The 17588-nt window shown below is 50.8% G+C and overlaps 1 protein-coding gene across 2 annotated transcripts in view; it reads right to left on the reverse strand.

Annotated features, from left to right (window-relative positions):
- Positions 1-17588, reverse strand: part of SRC (SRC proto-oncogene, non-receptor tyrosine kinase) — a 72794-nt gene that overhangs the window by 32221 nt on the left and 22985 nt on the right. For both annotated transcript variants that reach the window (XM_034786969.1, XM_034786970.1), the window contains exon 2: positions 804-878. The gene's annotated coding sequence lies outside the window, so the exon portion shown is untranslated. The remainder of the gene's footprint in view (positions 1-803; positions 879-17588) is intronic.

The raw sequence follows: 17588 nt of genomic DNA on the forward strand, positions 1-17588 counted from the left end.
AGGGAACAAAGTGCTGTCACTTTTCGGGAGAGGGACCAGAATCTGTTGACTTGTACATTTCCTGCCTCCCACACCCATCCTCCCCCCAAACAAAAACCCTATTGTTTTTCACATCATTTCCCCCAGTTTAAAAATAAAAACAAACAAACAACGGCAGCACTAGATTGTCACAGGGAAAAACATATTTGTGGTTCCATTTCACATCTGGTTTGTCAGCGATTAGGATCTCACAGAATCTTTAATTTGAAAGCTCCCGTCCCCTCTCCATACCAAGTGCAAAAGCGGCCAGCATTCCCAAACGCTTGCTCCTGGCTGATTAGACCTGGTATAAGGCAGCAGGCTTTTTCGCGATTGGATTAGCAGAGAAGGCAAGTTCAGGCACACAGGAGCTCTCTGATGATTTCAGCTCAAGGGAAGAAATCACAATGGATGAGTTTGAGGCCATTGGTGGGATGAGTTTAAGGCTTCAGCTATGTGTCCAACAGGCCAGTTAGAACTAAAAGCATCATGCCCAGTTTAGCACAGCCAGTGGGGTCTGCTCTGGAAGCACCAGCTGATATGGAGACAAACCAAACCAATAGATGTACTTTTCTTCACAAAGCTTCCACACCGGGCAGGACCAGGTAATGTGCGTCATTCCCATGCACTGGGACGAAGTCCACCCAGCTAAAGGTGCCTATTGCTTAGGGATCTAAGTGCCTCAAAGCAGAAGATTTCGGTTTCACTTTGTGACCTGTTGAATAGTCACTGGCAGAACTCTCAGACCCTCTTCTCCCCTCTGCCCAAAAAGGAAAAGGTCTTACCTCGATGTGTCCAGCTACAGCCTTTCTACAGGGGCAGTGTGGCCGTGTGTGAAGTCACCTCAGCTCTTCAGGAATCTGAGACACAAATGAAGTGAAAGGTTACCACAGAATTCTCAACATGCTGCTCACTGCATGCCGCCTGGGCACCTTCCCAGCACAGACAGCCCCATGCTTGCAGCTTTCAGTACTCCAGCTTGAAATCCGTTTCACACCTCCTCCCTCTACTCCAGTCCTCCCAGGAAGGGGGGCTTCCCATCAGCCTCCTCATCGGGGCAAGAAGAGCTCATGGGAAGGGCTAATTAAACCCAGTAAGGCTGTGATCTCCACCCTCCTCACCTTCCCCAAGAACTTTCTAGCTTGGTGGATCTCTGAAGTCCACAACAGCCAGCCAACATCTGTGTCTCTGATCGGTCACGTGTAAAGAGGGGACGATTCTCTGCTCCACTTAATCAAATCAACAGGGTAAGGAAGGGGAGGTTGTCAGTGGGCAGCCCAGGGCTATCCAACCGAGCTTGCGCCTGAATGGGTATCTGAGTCGTCACCAGTGTGAGAAACTGCTCCCGGCGTGAGCTAGGTGGGCCAGCGCAGTACCCAGCGCTGCTGTGTCTCTTCCCAGGAATTGTGGGTTTCATCTCAGAGGGTTTAGACACAGATCCAACCACACCCCCCAACTAGCCTGCACAGATCAGCCTGAGCAGCCCTGTGCACGGATGTAGGTTTCCTACTGGGCTGGCTGGGGGAGGACATCGTAGTGCTTGTGAGAGATGCCGCAAGTCCTGCCCCCAGAGAGAGCACAGGGGCAGCACAGGTAGCGGCAGAGCAGATAGGCCCAATATGCCATCCAAAACATCCCAAAATCCCCGGGTGAACTGGAGGCTCAGGTTTTAACTGGTTTCTACCACCTAGGTTCCATTTCTTGAGCATGCTCAGGCTCTTGGACCCCTTTCAGCTGAATTTCTTCTAGTCTGAAAGCAAATCCTTTCAGAAGCGTCACCAGTGCTCTCACTGACATGATGTGGGTCCAATCACATCATTGCCACACAGGTCACTCCTTGGAGTAGTTATTAGTTGGAGTTCCACCTTCAGAGAGTTATTCCTCTAACCCTCACCCCCAACAGGGGCACAAGGAGTTTAAAAAAAAAATCCACTAAGTCACTCATTTTGTACTTCTATAGCAGCTTTCAGAGGCTCCCAAAGCAACACACACACACACACACACACACACACACACACACACCCCTTCAATCCACGGGCGGGGGGGGGGGGAATATACCAAGAACATATATGCTACCCTGAAATGCAGCCACTTCTGGGATGAAAGCCGCAGCTATAAACAATTTAAGGCTTAGTGGAGGTACAACACCACTACCTATTTGAAAATTCAGGGGAAACTCAGACTAGAATTACTGAATTTGGGGTTTAACTAGGGCATCTCGAGCAACATCCTTACTCTTAAAGTGCTGTGGGATCATTGAGCACGAGAAATGGCCAGGCCCATGATTTCACATTTCATCCAAATGACAAAACCTATGTCAAAAAAATCTAGTGTAGACAAAGCCACGAAGTGCCATTGATGTTAGCAATGGTGGGTGAACTAGAATAGATCAGTCACTGGTGTATTTACCACAGTATCATCTAACTTGGCTCAGAGCGGGGCTCAATACCAGTGGCTGCCTGTATCTTTTACCTGAGAACTCCCACCAGCAGAGCTGCACAGGTCAAAGATTTTAGAAAGAATCGGTGTAGACAGGGACCAAATGAGAGCACACACTGCTTCTGAGCATCTAAGATTGCCTTTGAAATCTTCCATCAAAAACCTGACCCAGCCCCTGCTTAGCTTGAGAATTAACAGGATCCCAAGACAAGGGGGTATGGCAAAGGCTAAAGTTGTGGGGGGAGGGGAGGGTGTTTTTGTTTTTTTTAATATTCTGTTGCACTGGGGCGGATATGAACAATGGATTTTATTGCCAGGATCTAAGCAGACCAGGCCAACCAAACATCTCCTCTCAGTCCCACGGGGGTATTTTGGCTGGCAGTTTCTGAGTACATTGCTTAACATGCAGCAGATGCGCTACAGTGCAGTTTGATATCCCTCCCTTCTCCCTGCTAATAAGTTTTGCCACTATTTTTAGTGAGGTTGATTAGAAGAACAAGCAGCATTTGACTGACAGCTCTCTAAGACAGAACAGTTTGTAATTCGTACTTGACTAATATTTGCTCGATGTAATTGCACAGCAGGATGCGTGGATTTCAAGTCACAGTCTCAACTCAGGATTGCAGTACATACAAATAAGATTCCCTTCCCACACCCATACTCCACTGCATTTGACAGGTCTACGGAGGCTGCATCCCTTGGCTCTGTCTGATTCTGTTAGAGCCGCAGTGAAGTTCTGGAAAGGGAATCTTCCTAGTTGCATTTTTTTTGGCTGATGTTCAGTATTTGAATTTCACTATTTAGCAAGATGGGTGACTAGTCTGAATCACATTAAAAAAAAAAAAAAAAAACCCTCATGGCTTGAGCTGCTCAGCATGTCTGATCAGATGAGATGCTACCAGTGAATGAGGGGATATTAAAAAAATTCCACCAAGACACAGAAGAAAAAGCATCCATGGGAAAAGAGATGGATTACAGGTCTGGCCGGGAAGATAGACAAGGTAGTAACAATTCAGGCACTGGACTAGGACTGTAAAGATTTGGAGTGAAGTCAGTTGGGCCAGGACGTCATCCTGGGTTCTATTCCCATCTCTGCCACCGACCTGCTGTGTGACCTCTGGCAAGTTACTTCCCCTCAGTTTAATACCCCCCACCCTATGTCTCTTGGCTGGATTGTTAGCTCTTTGGGGCAGGGGCTGCCCCTCACCAAGTCCATACAGTGCCTCTAGGTACTCCTGTGGTACACAATATTACTAAGGGTGGGAGGATGGCAAAGGAAGGGAAGAAGTTACAGGAGGAAATATTGAAAACCCTAGACAAGCTGTACAACACCTCCTGCCCCCAGCACTGCTGAAGCCTCTATATGAGCACGTAAGCATTGCCTACCCTAGCTTTCCGGGGTCTCTCTGCTTGGCATCAGCCACAGTGGGAAGTGTTTGGGAAGTTTGTCTGACATAGACCAGGCTAATCATGTTCTGGAAGCGGACACCCTTAGGGCTCTAACTCCTGGGTTAGGTGGGCTCATCCCAGGGCAGATGGTAAAAACCTTTTCAGAATTTCCCTCTTGCTAACATTGCACTGTCCACTCTTTGCAGGTCAGGGTGGAGGTGCAGAAACAATTTTTGTACCATCCTGTCTGGGGATTTCGAGAAATTATGGACTCTTCTTTAAGCTCAGCAGAAGCCAGTGTACAGAATATTGCTGCCTGCATCTATGGTGCCAAGTGACAAAAGCCCATCTCAAGATCTCAAAGCACTGGAAAGTCTCCCCCATCCCCCCCCGCTTTTAAAAAAAAAAAAAAAAAACAGAAGGGGACACAGAGGCAGTGAAATGACTTGCCCAAGGTCACACACTACATCAGTGGCAGAGTTGGGTTCAGCTACGCACTCAAGGACTTTGAATTCCAGCCCAGCACCTCTCTACCAGACCATGCCACAGATGCAAGTTGGTCTATGCTGAACTTGAAAGACCTCCATTCTAATTAGGGATGGTTGATAAGCAGAGCAGTACAGGTCTGTCTCATCTTACACTGGGGTTACGTTCTGCAGTCAGCGCGTAAAGCGAAAATCGCGTATAGTCAAAATTACATTGAGGGTAACGGTGGGCAAAATCGCCCGCACTACAGGTACAGTATTAAAATTGTTATTTTTCTCTTTTTTTTTTGGTTTTGTTTTTGCCGACCGCGTAAAGCTGAAATCGCGCATGTTAAATGTGCGTAAGATGCGACAGACATTTTAATAAATACTGTACCTGTAGTGCGGGCGATTTCGCCTGCCATTACCCTCAATGTAATTTTGACTATATGCGATTTTCGCTTTACGCGCTGATTGCGGAACGTAACCCCAGCGTAAGATGCCACAGACCTGTACTAACAAGTAACGCAGGCACGTCCCTAGCACCTTCCACCCAAGGATCTTAAGCACTTCAAACTAACAGATTAGTCACCACCACCAGGTTTAAGCACGATCCCCATTTTGCACAGAAATCTACTAGGCACAGACGGGTTAAGAGACTTGCCCAAGATCACAGTAAAGCAGTGATGGGGCCAGGATTAGAACAGGCAGTTGCCCACCTCGAGTCTTGTGCTCTAACCAGACAGACAACCATGCTGCCACCCTGTTTGGCATTAAGTCATCAGATCCCGCTCTGCCCATCTTTACTCTGCCAAACAGTGGCAGCTTGCAATCCCCTCTTCAAGAGGCTTAAAACGGCCCGCTCCCATAGACACTGTTGGACGGGCAGGAGGGAAGCGAGATACCAAATAGCGAAGGCGTTTGTGATCCATGAGATCTGCCCTTTCCTTGGAGCTTTGTAGCATTTTCCAGCAGCCAAGAGGAACGTTTCCCAAATATCCAGTTCCAGGTTTTCACCACAGCTCTTCCCTCCATCCACTACCCTCCACCCACCCCAAGCTGTGGCACTGATTAAGACCAAACAGAGGGGAGGGAGCTGGAGAGGGAAGCGATGGATAAGCTGAGACATGCAATTCCTGCCCTCAGGAGACAGAACAAGACAGATCTTAGCAAATGGCCTCCACCCCCCCAAAAAGCAATTAAAAACAAGGCACTCAGCTGCATAGTTCAGCTTGGTTCAGATCATGGTGCTTAGACAGCATTTCCTCCCGCCCGCCCCCCGGCTTCATCCACGGCAAATCTGGAAAGCTGTGGGGTTGTTAATTGAATGAGCCACAGGGTGTGAAAAGAAAGCGTTGGCATATGGAGAGTAAAAATTAACTGTCGGGGAATGCCTCCAGACCTGGCCAGCGCTGCTTCCACTCCTTTGGATCGGCCAGCCCCTGGAGGCCCTGGAGCGGGCGGCGTTTCGGTTTGTGCTCTGCATCCCATCTGCAAGCCCATCGCCGCATTTGTTCTAGAGAGATTCCGTACACGTGGCACGGAGCCTCCCGCCAAGCAGAAGGGCGCACCGAGCTAGCGCCTGTATCGTGCGCTCCCCTCCGACAGAGCCAGGATAGGCCCGGGAAGGGGAAATGGTGGAGAGGGCGAGAAAAAGAGCCCTTTGAAGTGAAGGCATCACTATCAAATCCATGGCCATTAGCTAGGTGTGTTGTGGTAGCACCTAGGAGTCTCAATCATGGTTCAGGACCTGCACGAACATGGACAAGGCAGTCTCCGCCCCAGAGAGCTTGCAATCCACTGCTAAGGCAAGAGACCCCAGGCGATGCAGATACAGGGGAACCTAGAAGTTCTGGTGTGCAGCATGCTGACAACGGTCACCGGTGGGGTCAGAGCCTCCTGCTCCAAAGCAGAGCGCCTGCCACCTGAACCTAGGGGAATCTCCACTAGCTGGTAACAGAATGGGGCCTATGGCACAGTCCAGAGGGCAGCAGTCTGCACTCTCACACTACAACATGTATTCATCACAGGGGCAAGAGGCTGGCTAGGTGCCTATGGGTCTCATCTGGTGCCTCCTACAGGACCCATGGGGAAGAGAGAATTTCCCTCACAAGTTGAGAGCCACCCCACGGGGGGGCAACAAAAGGGAGAGTCTCCCAGCAGTTCATACCGAGCCAGGATCTCTTGTCCTGAATTCCCCCTGGAGCTGCTACCCCAGGAGTTTAAAAGGGGCAAGAGAATGACCCCAGTGACTTACGTCTCCCTTGGCAGAGCAACACTTCGCCAGCTGCAGCCCGAGGAAATCCAGCTGCATTGAAGCCAGTCTGTCTCCTTGAGAAAGACTCGCCCGCCCACTGCTCCCGAGTAGAGAGGCTCCTTGTACCCAAATATCTCAAGGCCAGAGTGCTATCAGTGTGGCTTTTACAGCTTTCCAGACTGGTGGAGGAGGGGAAGCGGTCTCCTTTCCAGAAGGGCTAAGGAGAGAGACACCCACACACCATGTTACCAGACCAAGATCTGGAGATACCACATTCTTGTTTCTATTACAGGAAAGCAGAGGCCTTGGCAAATAGTGTCATCTACAAAGCAAAAGTCCCAAAGCCCTAGGAATGGTGGGGCTCAGGCCCCACAAAGGATGAGATCATGCTCCTCCCCTTGGGGTACTGTACTTAGAGCAGCGCGCTAGGCTGGAGGTGTGAATCCTAGCACTAGTACGCGGATCCTATGCAGAGCATGAAAATCCCCTCTCCTCGCCTCATTACTGGCAAGTGCAACCCGTACCTTCAGCCTGTGCAGAACTGAAGCTTTCTGCTAACCAAAAGTCCACGTTTCTAGCCCCTCTGGTTGGCAGGGACATTTTATATATGGGAGCCAAGTGTGAACGGATGCAGTGTTGCCTTCCTGAGTCAGCAGATAAGCAGTTTTAGTGCCTCTACTGCAGCCTGGGAAAGCTCTGAGCAGCAGCAGAGTGAAACCGTACTAATGTCTTGCTGTTTTCATGGCTGCTGTTCAGAAGAACCCTGTAGTAGGCAAAGGGTCAGTTCCACTTGGAAATAAACACCCAGCAGTAGCTGAAGCAGGCACTGGAGAGGACCTCTAAAATGCCACTGCATTAGCAAAGACACTGCCTGTTAAAGCAGCCAGGAGGCAGGGGAGGTGGGGGAAACCCTCTGCCCTCCCCAGTGCCGAGGAGATCAGGGAATGAGACCACCCTCAACCTTTCCAGTTGTTGGGAGACAGCTGGAGGGGAGGAAGCTTTTGAGTCAGCACACATCTGCTAGCCCCAAAGAGGATGGAGGACCCAGTCAGGTCCAGGGCCAGCACCCTGGTAAGAACCACAGCATCTCCCTCTTTTCAGTAGCTTTTTTTGTGAGGAGATGGAGAGAAAAGGGAGACTTCTCACAAGGGCAGTGATTGCCCCTGGATAGAGCTGGTTGGGAATTTGACAAACCCCTCTTCACTGAAAAGCATCAATTCCTCGACACTGAAACTGACCCTGTTTCACAAACAAATAATCAGGTGACTTGGAAAAACTTTTTGGAAAGAGCTTCCAAAACATCAGAATGGGAGACTTTGACAAACAGCTTGGTTTTCGAGTCAATGACTTTTTGTTTTGAAACTTCAGTAAATTAGACAAAAAAAATCAAAACGGAGATGTTTTTATTGATCCAAATTAAAAGCTTATTTTTGGATTTTCAGTGCAAGGTTGAGTTTTTGTCCCAAATTTGGATGGTTTCAGATATCTCAAGATGTTCACAGAATGGGAAAATAGTTTCCAGCACAGCTCTACCCCAGTACAGTAGGCTCTGGCTAATAGGGGCAGCTTCAGCTCTTTGGTTAACTGATGTCTGGGAAGTTTTGAGTACTGATCACATGGCTGTAATACTAAAGTCACAATACTAAAATTAGAGCAGTTGCATCCTCCTATCTCCCCATCCCTGGGATGGGAGGTGGGGAAAGAACAGTGAGCATGGCTCCTAGCTAGGCCCTGTTCAGAGCCTAATTCTGAAGGCAAATATAGTCAGTCACACTGAGACAGGCTTTCCCCTTTAATGGTTTGCAAAACCAGAGGTTAATAAATTCACCTGCTTCATGCCAGACTAAGGCCTGGTCTACACTACGGGTTTAGGTCGGCTTTAGCAGCGTTAAACCGAATTAAGCCTGGACACGTCCACACAACGAGGTCCTTTCTTTCGACTTAAAGGGCCCTTTAAACCGGTTTCTTTACACCACCTCCGACGAGGGGATTAGCGATAAAACCGGCCTTTGCGGGTCGGAATTGGGGTAGTGTGGACGGAATTCGATGTTATTGGCCTCCGGGAGCTATCCCACAGTGCTTCATTGTGACCGCTCTGGACAGCGCTCTCAACTCAGATGCACTGACCAGGTAGACAGGAAAAGACCCGCGAAGGTTTGAATTTCATTTCCTGTTTGCCCAGCGTGGAGAGCACAGGTGACCACGCAGAGCTCATCAGCACAGGTAACCGTGATGGAGTCCTCCCAGGATCGCAAAAGAGCTCCAGCATGGACCGAACGGGAGGTACGAGATCTGCTCGCCATATGGGGAGATGAAGCAGTGATAGCTGAACTCCGTAGCAGTAAAAGAAATGGAAAAGTATTAGAAAAGATCTCCAAGGCCATGAAGGACCGAGGCCATAACAGGGACACACAGCAGTGCCGCGTGAAAATTAAGGAGCTACGGCAAGCCTACCACAAAGCCAGAGAAGCAAACGGAAGGTCCGGGGCAGAGCCGCAAACTTGCCGCTACTACGCGGAGCTGCATGCGATCCTAGGGGGTGCAGCCACCACTACCCCAACCGTGTGCTATGACTCTCTCACTGGAGAAACACACAGGGAAGACGGTTCGGGGAACGAGGAAGATGACGATGGAGGTACTGTAGGTAGCTCACAGCAGCAAGGAAGCGGAGAAACCGGTTTCCCCAACAGCCAGGATATGTTTGTGACCCTGGACCTGGAACCAGTAACCCCCGAACTCACCCAAGACCCTCAGGGCACACAGGAGACCTCTGGTGAGTGTAACTTTGTAAATATTTGTAAACATTACAAAAAAAAAGCAAGCAAGTCTGTTAACGTGTATGGGGATGGAGTGGAAATCCTCCAGGGACATCTCCAGAAAGCTCTCCTGGTTGAAATGGGGTGATTTTATTAAGGGGGACATTCAGAGGCGCCCGTTCCTGCTATTCTGACCAGAAATGTTCCCCGCTGTTAACCACGCGGTGGGGGGGAGGGGTGAAGTGATCATCCCAGAGAATCGTGTGTGTGTGGGGGGGGTGGTTTACTTGTGTTTGTGCCGCATGTTAACCGGGAAACCGCAGCCCCCTCCTTTCACATTGAAACCCCATTTTAAATGGACAACCCAATTCATCCTTGATATGGGAAATGCGCTGCTGTTTGCAACCTTTCCCACATGTTAAGAAGGTTAAAAAAGCCAAAACACTGTGGCCTACGATGGCTGCCTGCAAGCCGAAATATGCGACCTTGTAATGAAAGAGTGTACCCATTGTTCCCTAAAATGTGTCTTTTTTAACCACCTCTCCCTTCTCCTCCACCAGCTGCAAATGTTTCTCCTTCGCAGAGGCTCGTGAACATTAGAAAGAGAAAACGTAAGACGAGGGACGAGATGTTCACGGAGCTGCAGATGTCCGCCCAGGCTGATAGAGCACAGCAGAATGTGTGGAGGCAGTCAATGTCGGAGATGAGAAAAGCCCAACATGAACGAGAGGAGAGGTGGCGGGCTGAAGATGATAGGTGGCGTCAGCTTGCAGACAGACGGCAAGAGGCAATGCTCCGTCTGCTGGAGCATCAAAGTGATATGCTCGAGCGTATGGTTGAGCTGCAGGAAAGGCAGCAGGAGCAGAGACCGCCGCTACAGCCCCTGTGTAACCAACAGCCCTCCTCCCCAAGTTCCATAGCTTCCTCACCCAGACGCCCAAGAACACGGTGGGGGGGCCTCCGGCCACCCAGTCACTCCACCCCAGATGATCGCCCAAGCATCAGAAGGCTGGCCTTCAATAAGAGTTAAAGTTTTAAAATGCAGTGTGTCCTTTTCCATCCCTCCTCCCGCACCCATCCCAGCTACCTTGGCAATTATCCCCCTACCTCTGTAAGGAACTAATAAAGAATGCATGAATGTGAAAAAACAATGACTTTATTGCCTCTGCAAGCGGGAGGGGAGGGGAGGGTGGGGTGGGGTGGTTGGTTTACAGGGAAGTAGAGTGAACCGGGTCGGGGGGGGGGGGTTGGAGGGTTCATCAAGGAGAAACAAACAGAAGTTTCACACAGTAGCCTGGCCAGTCACAAAACTCGTTTTCAAAGCTTCTCTGATGCGCACTGCGCCCTGCTGTGCTCCTCTAACCGCCCTGGTGTCTGGCTGCGCGTAATCAGCGGCCAGGCGAGTTGCCTCAACCTCCCACCCCGCCATAAAGGTCTCCCCCTTACTCTCACAGATATTGTGGAGCGCACAGCAAGCAGCAATAACAATGGGGATATTCTTTTCGCTGAGGTCTGAGCGAGTCAGTAAGCTGCGCCAGCGCGCTTTTAAACGTCCAAATGCACATTCCACCACCATTCGGCACTTGCTCAGCCTGTAGTTGAACAGGTCCTGACTCCTGTCCAGGCTGCCTGTGTACGGCTTCATGAGCCATGGCATTAAGGGGTAGGCTGGGTCCCCAAGGATCACGATAGGCATTTCAACATCCCCAATGGTCACTTTCTGGTCCGGGAAGAAAGTCCCTTCCTCCAGCTTTCGAAACAGAGCAGAGTTCCTGAAGACGCGAGCATCATGTACCTTTCCCGGCCATCCCACGTTGATGTTGGTGAAACGTCCCTTGTGATCCACCAGGGCTTGCAGCACCATTGAAAAGTACCCCTTGCGGTTTACGTAGTCGGTGGCTTGGTGCTCCGGTGACAAGATAGGGATATGGGTTCCGTCTATGGCCCCGCCACAGTTTGGGAATCCCATTTCAGCAAAACCATCCACTATTGACTGCACGTTGCCCAGAGTCACTACCCTTGCTATCACCAGGTCTTTCATTGCCCTGGCAAATTGGATCACAGCAGCCCCCACCGTAGATTTGCCCACTCCAAATTGATTCCCGACTGACCGGTAGCTGTCTGGCGTTGCAAGCTTCCACAGGGCTATCGCCACGCGCTTCTCAACTGTGAGGGCTGCTCTCATCTTGGTATCCTGGCGTTTCAGGGCAGGGGAAAGCAAGTCACAAAGTTCCATGAAAGTGCCCTTACGCATGCGAAAGTTTCGCAGCCACTGGGAATCGTCCCAGACCTGCAGCACGATGCGGTCCCACCAGTCTGTGCTTGTTTCCCGGGCCCAGAATCGGCGTTCCACGGTATCAACCTGCCCCAGTGACACCATGATTTCCACATTGCTGGGGCCTGTGCCTTGTGAGAGGTCTATGGCCATGTCAATTTCCTCATCACTCTCGTCGCCGTGCTGCAATCGCCTCCTCGCCTGGTCCGGGTTTCGCCTTGGCATGTTCTGGCTCTGCATATACTCCAGGACAATGCGCGTGGTGTTCATAGTGCTCATAATTGCCGCGGTGATCTGAGCGGGCTCCATGATCCCAGTGCTAGCTATGGCGCCTGGTCAGAAAAAAGGCGCGAAAGTAGTATCTGATGGACCAGGAGAAGGAGGGCGGGAGGGAGGGAGGGCCGAGTGACGACATGGCGTACAGGTACAGGAACAGGGAGAAACACAAACAACTGTCACACAGAATGGTCCCCCCAAAGATTAAACTGGAAACCCTGGGCTTAGCAGGCCATTGATTTCACGGAGGAAGGGGAAGCAAATGAACACAGAACAAATCTATTTTTTACATCTTAAGGTGGCAGCCGACGGTGCAGCATGAGTGATAGCCTCTCCAGTACGATGATGACGGATACCAATCATAAAATACCATCATCTGCCAAAAGGCAAGGGGCTGCTGCTGTGTAGCAATGCAGCCCCACGTCTGCCAGCCCCACGTCCGCCAGCACCCAGCATCGCCCTCGGCCTCTTCTGGGTGCTTAGCGGACAATATTGGGCAATTGGCAGAAAATAGTATATTATGACTGGTAACCGTCATCATCGAAACAGTAGCATGTCTGCCCAGGTGGCCATGATTGACAGCCATACCAGTACGACGACGATGGGTACCAGTCATAATATACCATTGCCTGCAAGGGGCTGGTGCAATGCAGCCCTACGGCTGCCAGCCCCACGGCTATCACTCATGCTACACCGTCTACCGCCAAAAGGCAGTTAGCAGCTGCTGCTGTGTAGCAATGCAGTCCCACGTCTGCCGGCACCCAGAGGACATATGGTGACGGTGAGCTCAGCTGTGCTGAGCGGGCTCCATGTTGTCTGCACAGGTAACCCAGGTAACCCAGGTAAAAAGGCGCGAATCTATTGTCTGCCGTTGCTGTGACGGGGGAGGGAGGGGCCTGACGACACGTACCCAGAACCGCCCGCGACACTGTTTTGCATCATCCGGGCATTGGGATCTCAACCCAGAATTCCAAGGGCGGCAGAGACTGCGGGAACTGTGGGATAGCTCTGGGATAGCTACCCATAGTGCAATGCTCCGGAAGTCGACACTAGCCTCGTACTGTGGACGCGGTCCGCCGACTAGAGCACCTAGAGCATTGTATTGTGTGGACACACACAATCGGCTGTATACAACCGATTTCAATAAAACCGGCTTCTATAAATTCGAACTAATTTCGTAGTGTAGACATACCCTAAGAAGTGGATCTTTTAGGCTGGCAAGAGGGACAGAAGAGACTATGGCTATGTCACATTACAAGCGCTATGCAGACATTTCCTACATCGCAGAAGGGGGTTTTACTGTCACTGTAAGTAATCCATCTCCCTCAGTGGCGGTGGCTAGATGAATGGAAGAATTCTTCCATTGATCTAGCTACATCTATGCTGGGGTCCAGGGCAGCATAGCTCTGGCTCTCCGGGGTGTGAATTCTCTCCCCCCCACACCCCCCTGCCTCCTGGAACGATATAGCTAGGTTGATCTAAATTTTAAGTGTAGTCCAGGTCTCCATGCAAGAGCGAGCGAAAGTACAAGTCTTACACATCAGAGAGTCTGAGGCAATAGAGATTTTTTTTGGGGGGGGGGAGGGAGGGAGAAGAGAGAAAGTATTTCTCACCCACACTCTCAGAGTGCTAGAACTATACAAGAGAGAGTTCCAAATGTTGCATGGCTGATCTTGTCTATTCCATCTCTAAATCTTGAACTTTTGCTTGTTTGGGTCTCAGTCTTCACAGAAGAGGCCAGAAGAGAGAATTGCATGGAGCAACTCTAGCCTGTCAAAGTGGAACGGGTGTAATTAAAGGGCAGGATTTCCGATTACAGGTGGGCATGGTGCCAATCTCCCCAGTGCAACTCTTGCAACATCCAAGGCAGTGGCTCCAAGGGAACAGACATTTTTATGTCTTCTGGTCTTGCAGGCCATTTGTTAGGGGGAAGTGCTGCAACTGGAAAGTTGCTATCCTGTTTCAGGATGCTGTTGGGATTAACAGATTTCAGCGTCAGTCCCTAACATTTCAGGGTCTCTCACCTGCCACATGAAGACATCCTAGTGCTTGCAGTCAAAGAAGCTGGATGGTTCTCAACCAAATGCTCGGATCTAAGCTGCTGCCAAGACCTTTGGGCAAGTTTAGATCCACACTTTACAACCCATAACCAGGGGAAGGGCCACACTGGCCCCATCACAGTAAGAGACAAGACAGCATGTTAGGTCAAAGGGTTCTCGTGCCAGAGTCATCTATAGAGTGGGTTGTTCCCAACCTCTCTCGCATCATCATGATGGCTAGCTCAGTCCAACAGGAAGGATGGGCCAGTAGTTAATTTTGCTGCCTGGGTCTTGGGAGACCTGGTTCAATTACCTGCTCCACCACAGACTTCCTGTGTGGCCTTGGACAAGTCATTTAGTCTTGGCGCCTCAGTTTCCCAACATGGGGGGGACTAGCACTGCCCTGCCTCCCAGGGGTATTGTGGGGATAACTACATTACAGATTGTGAGGCGCTCAAGTACTATGGTGATAGAGGCCACGTTAGTACCATAGATAGAAGATCACATTGCCTCACTTGCCACACAGGCCTGATGAGATTCCACTCTGACCTCGTGAGCTGACTGGCAGGGATGCAAATCTGTGCCAAAGAAACATTACAAACCAGGCCATGACGGTTCACAGCATGGCCAACCCCAGGCATTCAAAAAAATTCATGAGTCAGGCTCCAAAATACCACAAGGTGTTTGGAGAGGAAAAATTGCTTCTTTCTCTTGGCACATTACAGGCTCAGACCTGAAGGCACTCAGGGCACATACCAGCTTTTCTCCACAACCATAACGGGCTAGAAACTTTCTTTTTCAAATGCAAAGTGATTCGGGGAGACTCTGCTGACTCCAGGAGCTAGGGTTTTAAGAACACACCAAACACATCACAAAGCCGCAAGGGTGGGCAACAGTGAGTTTAAACAGCCAGCTTCCTGATGAAGCCCACCGTTCCCTGTGCTGCTGCCTGGAATGCGAGCTTGGCTTTCCGTAATGTTCAGCAGTTACCCAGCGAAGATGCGAGTGAAGGAACCCCATTCATTACTCATTCATGGCAATGTAGCTTTCCTCCCCCATCCCCCTTAATCCAGCTACAATTTCTCCATGATAAAACAAATAGACGGGATGGGGGAATATGGTAAATTACGTTCCTGGAACGGTCTTACCTCTCACAAGACCCAAACTAGTGTATTAAAGAGCCAGCCCCACCCACCAATCCTGTCAGCTCCTGTTAAATTTAAAACCATCTTAATTAAAGCTACATAACCAAACCTAGCAGGGGCCAATGGGTCACGGAAAGGAAAGGGATAATTAAATTAACAAGCAAATTCACTCCATCCCCTCCCCCATGGAGGGAGAAAGAGGGGCATTCAGAAATGGGAAGGAATTAAATGCCTTAAAAAAAAATAAAACTGAAGATTGAATCAAGAGTTTTGGATGCTTTATCTGACTAAGCAAACCGTGAACACAAACACACACAAATCTGCATATTCAGGCAGCAACAGATTGGAATCTTCCTCTACCGCATGAGCATGTGTTGTCTTTGTAGGTTCTGGGCCAACCCTAGCAATTATTTTGGCTTGTCGAGTAAGTTATGAAACTACTTGCCTAGGCGGGCAGGGTTCCATGGAAGTTATCTGTAAACACCCAGCACTGACTGCAATTGGCAGAGGCCCAAGTGAAAACAAGAGGCAGGGAAACATGCACTATCCTCCTCTGGAGGAGAGTTCCTTTCCCAGGAGGAATTTGTGGAATGAGAGTCCCAAAGCATGGGCCAGGTGCGTAAGACTGAGAGGGAGAGGAAAGGGTTTTGAGTGGCTCATAGGAGTTTTATTGTATACAATATTGCCAAGCCCATACAAGCAAAGATTATTAGCTCAGACCCTAAAGATCATGACATTTAAAAAACCCGGGGGTTGCTTTCTGCTTTCTGAGCCCTTAGGGGTTAGAATCCAAGTAGGGACCGCAAGGGGCATCTAGTTTAACCCCCTGCTAAGTTGCAGGATTTATTGTGTCTAAACCATTCAAGACAGACGGCTATCCAGCTTCCTTTTGAAAACCTCCAATGAAGGCGCTTCCATGACTTCCCTAGGCAGTTTGTTCCAGGGTTATATTTTGAGCTTTACTTCACAACCATGCAGGCTAGACTTTTTAGGGATTTGGGGAGCGGGGTGGGGGGGAAGAGGCAGGAATAAGAGATTCTCATATCCCATGACTCCAGGAGCTGGGTGGTGTGTGTGTGTGTGTGTGTGTGTGTGTGTGTGTGTGTGTGTGTGTGTGTGTGTGTGTGTGTGTGTGTGTTTTTATAAAAGAGCTCTGAGTGGTTGGGGCTTGTACAAAAGGACTGTGCACACCTGGGAAGCGAGGATAAAGGGGAGAGCCGGAGCCCTGCCATCCCATTCCCTCACCTCCCCCCCTAAAAACAAAACAAAAACAACACACTGTCGGGGGAGAGAGGAAGAAATATCTTCAGCCTCTCTCTTGAGATAGGGGGCAGTATCACTCCCTGTCACAGTGGCAGGGCAGCTGACACAGGCCCAGGATACAGCGACAGCCGTCTGTCAGTGTCTCTGTCTCTCTCCCCCCTTCCCAGGAGCTAGGGTTCTGGCAGCTGTTGATACAGGGGAGGGACAAATCGGGTCTCTTTCTGAGCCACAACATCTGCTTGCAAAAATCCCAGACGTTGCTCTTATTTGAAAAATCCACCCGGCCAGAGGATCAAAAAAGAGGCAATGTCCAGGAAAACCCATATGTCCGGTAACCCCACCCTAGTCCTTTGCCTCTGAAAAAAAATCAAGCCCCTTTAAAAGGAACCTGAAGTTGGGCCCCCAAAGTCATTTTTGAAAATTTAGGACAGGGTTTATAAACCCCACAAGTGCCAAGGAGTGTCACCTAACCAGGGAAGCTGCTGTATTGTGCACAGCTGTTTGGAGAGATGCTGTGGGAGAGCTCACAACTACTACACTCGGAGCAGAACGCTAGGTGAGAGAACTTGTCAGGATCGGAGAACACCGAGCACGCACCCTGCATTGCCAGTGCCATTCCCCTACTTTAAACACAGTGATACGTGCCATCTTGATGTTTGAGATAATCTTGAGTGATGTGTGGCTGATTCCCACCTCAGACACCTGACTCCCCAACTTTTTAAACAGGCCTTGTCCTAGGGTTACCATATTTTGTGCCTCCAAAAGGAGGACACACCACCAGGCCCCGGCCCCGCCCCAACTCCGCCCCTTCCCCAAAGTCCCCGCCCCCTCCCCTGCTTCCCGTGAACATTTGATTTGCGGGAAGCCTGAAGCAGGTAAGGGGCGGTGTGGGGGGAGGAGGCGCAGCCCAGGCTGGCCCCCCCGGCGTTTCCAGCCTGGGGCGGCTCGGGCCCTGGGATGCTGGCCCTGGGCCCGGCCCCCGGCCGAGCACCCCTGGCCCGCCCAGCACTGCCGGTCCCCGGCCTGGCCCCCGGCCCCCCGGCCGAGCACCCCCTGGCCCCGCCGGCCCCCCGGCCGAACACCCCTGGCCCGCTCAGCACCCCCCAGCCCCGCCAGCCCGCTCAGCACCCCCCGGCCCGCTCAGCACCGCCCGGCCCCCAGCCCGCTCAGCACCCCCCGGCCCCGCCGGCCCACTCAGCACGCCCCCAGACCCCTGGCCGAGCACCCCCCGGCCCCGCCGGCCCACTCAGCACCCCCCCGACCCCCG

This window comes from Trachemys scripta, chromosome 12 (assembly GCF_013100865.1).
Source record: "Trachemys scripta elegans isolate TJP31775 chromosome 12, CAS_Tse_1.0, whole genome shotgun sequence".
NCBI classification, from domain to species: Eukaryota; Metazoa; Chordata; order Testudines; family Emydidae; genus Trachemys; species Trachemys scripta.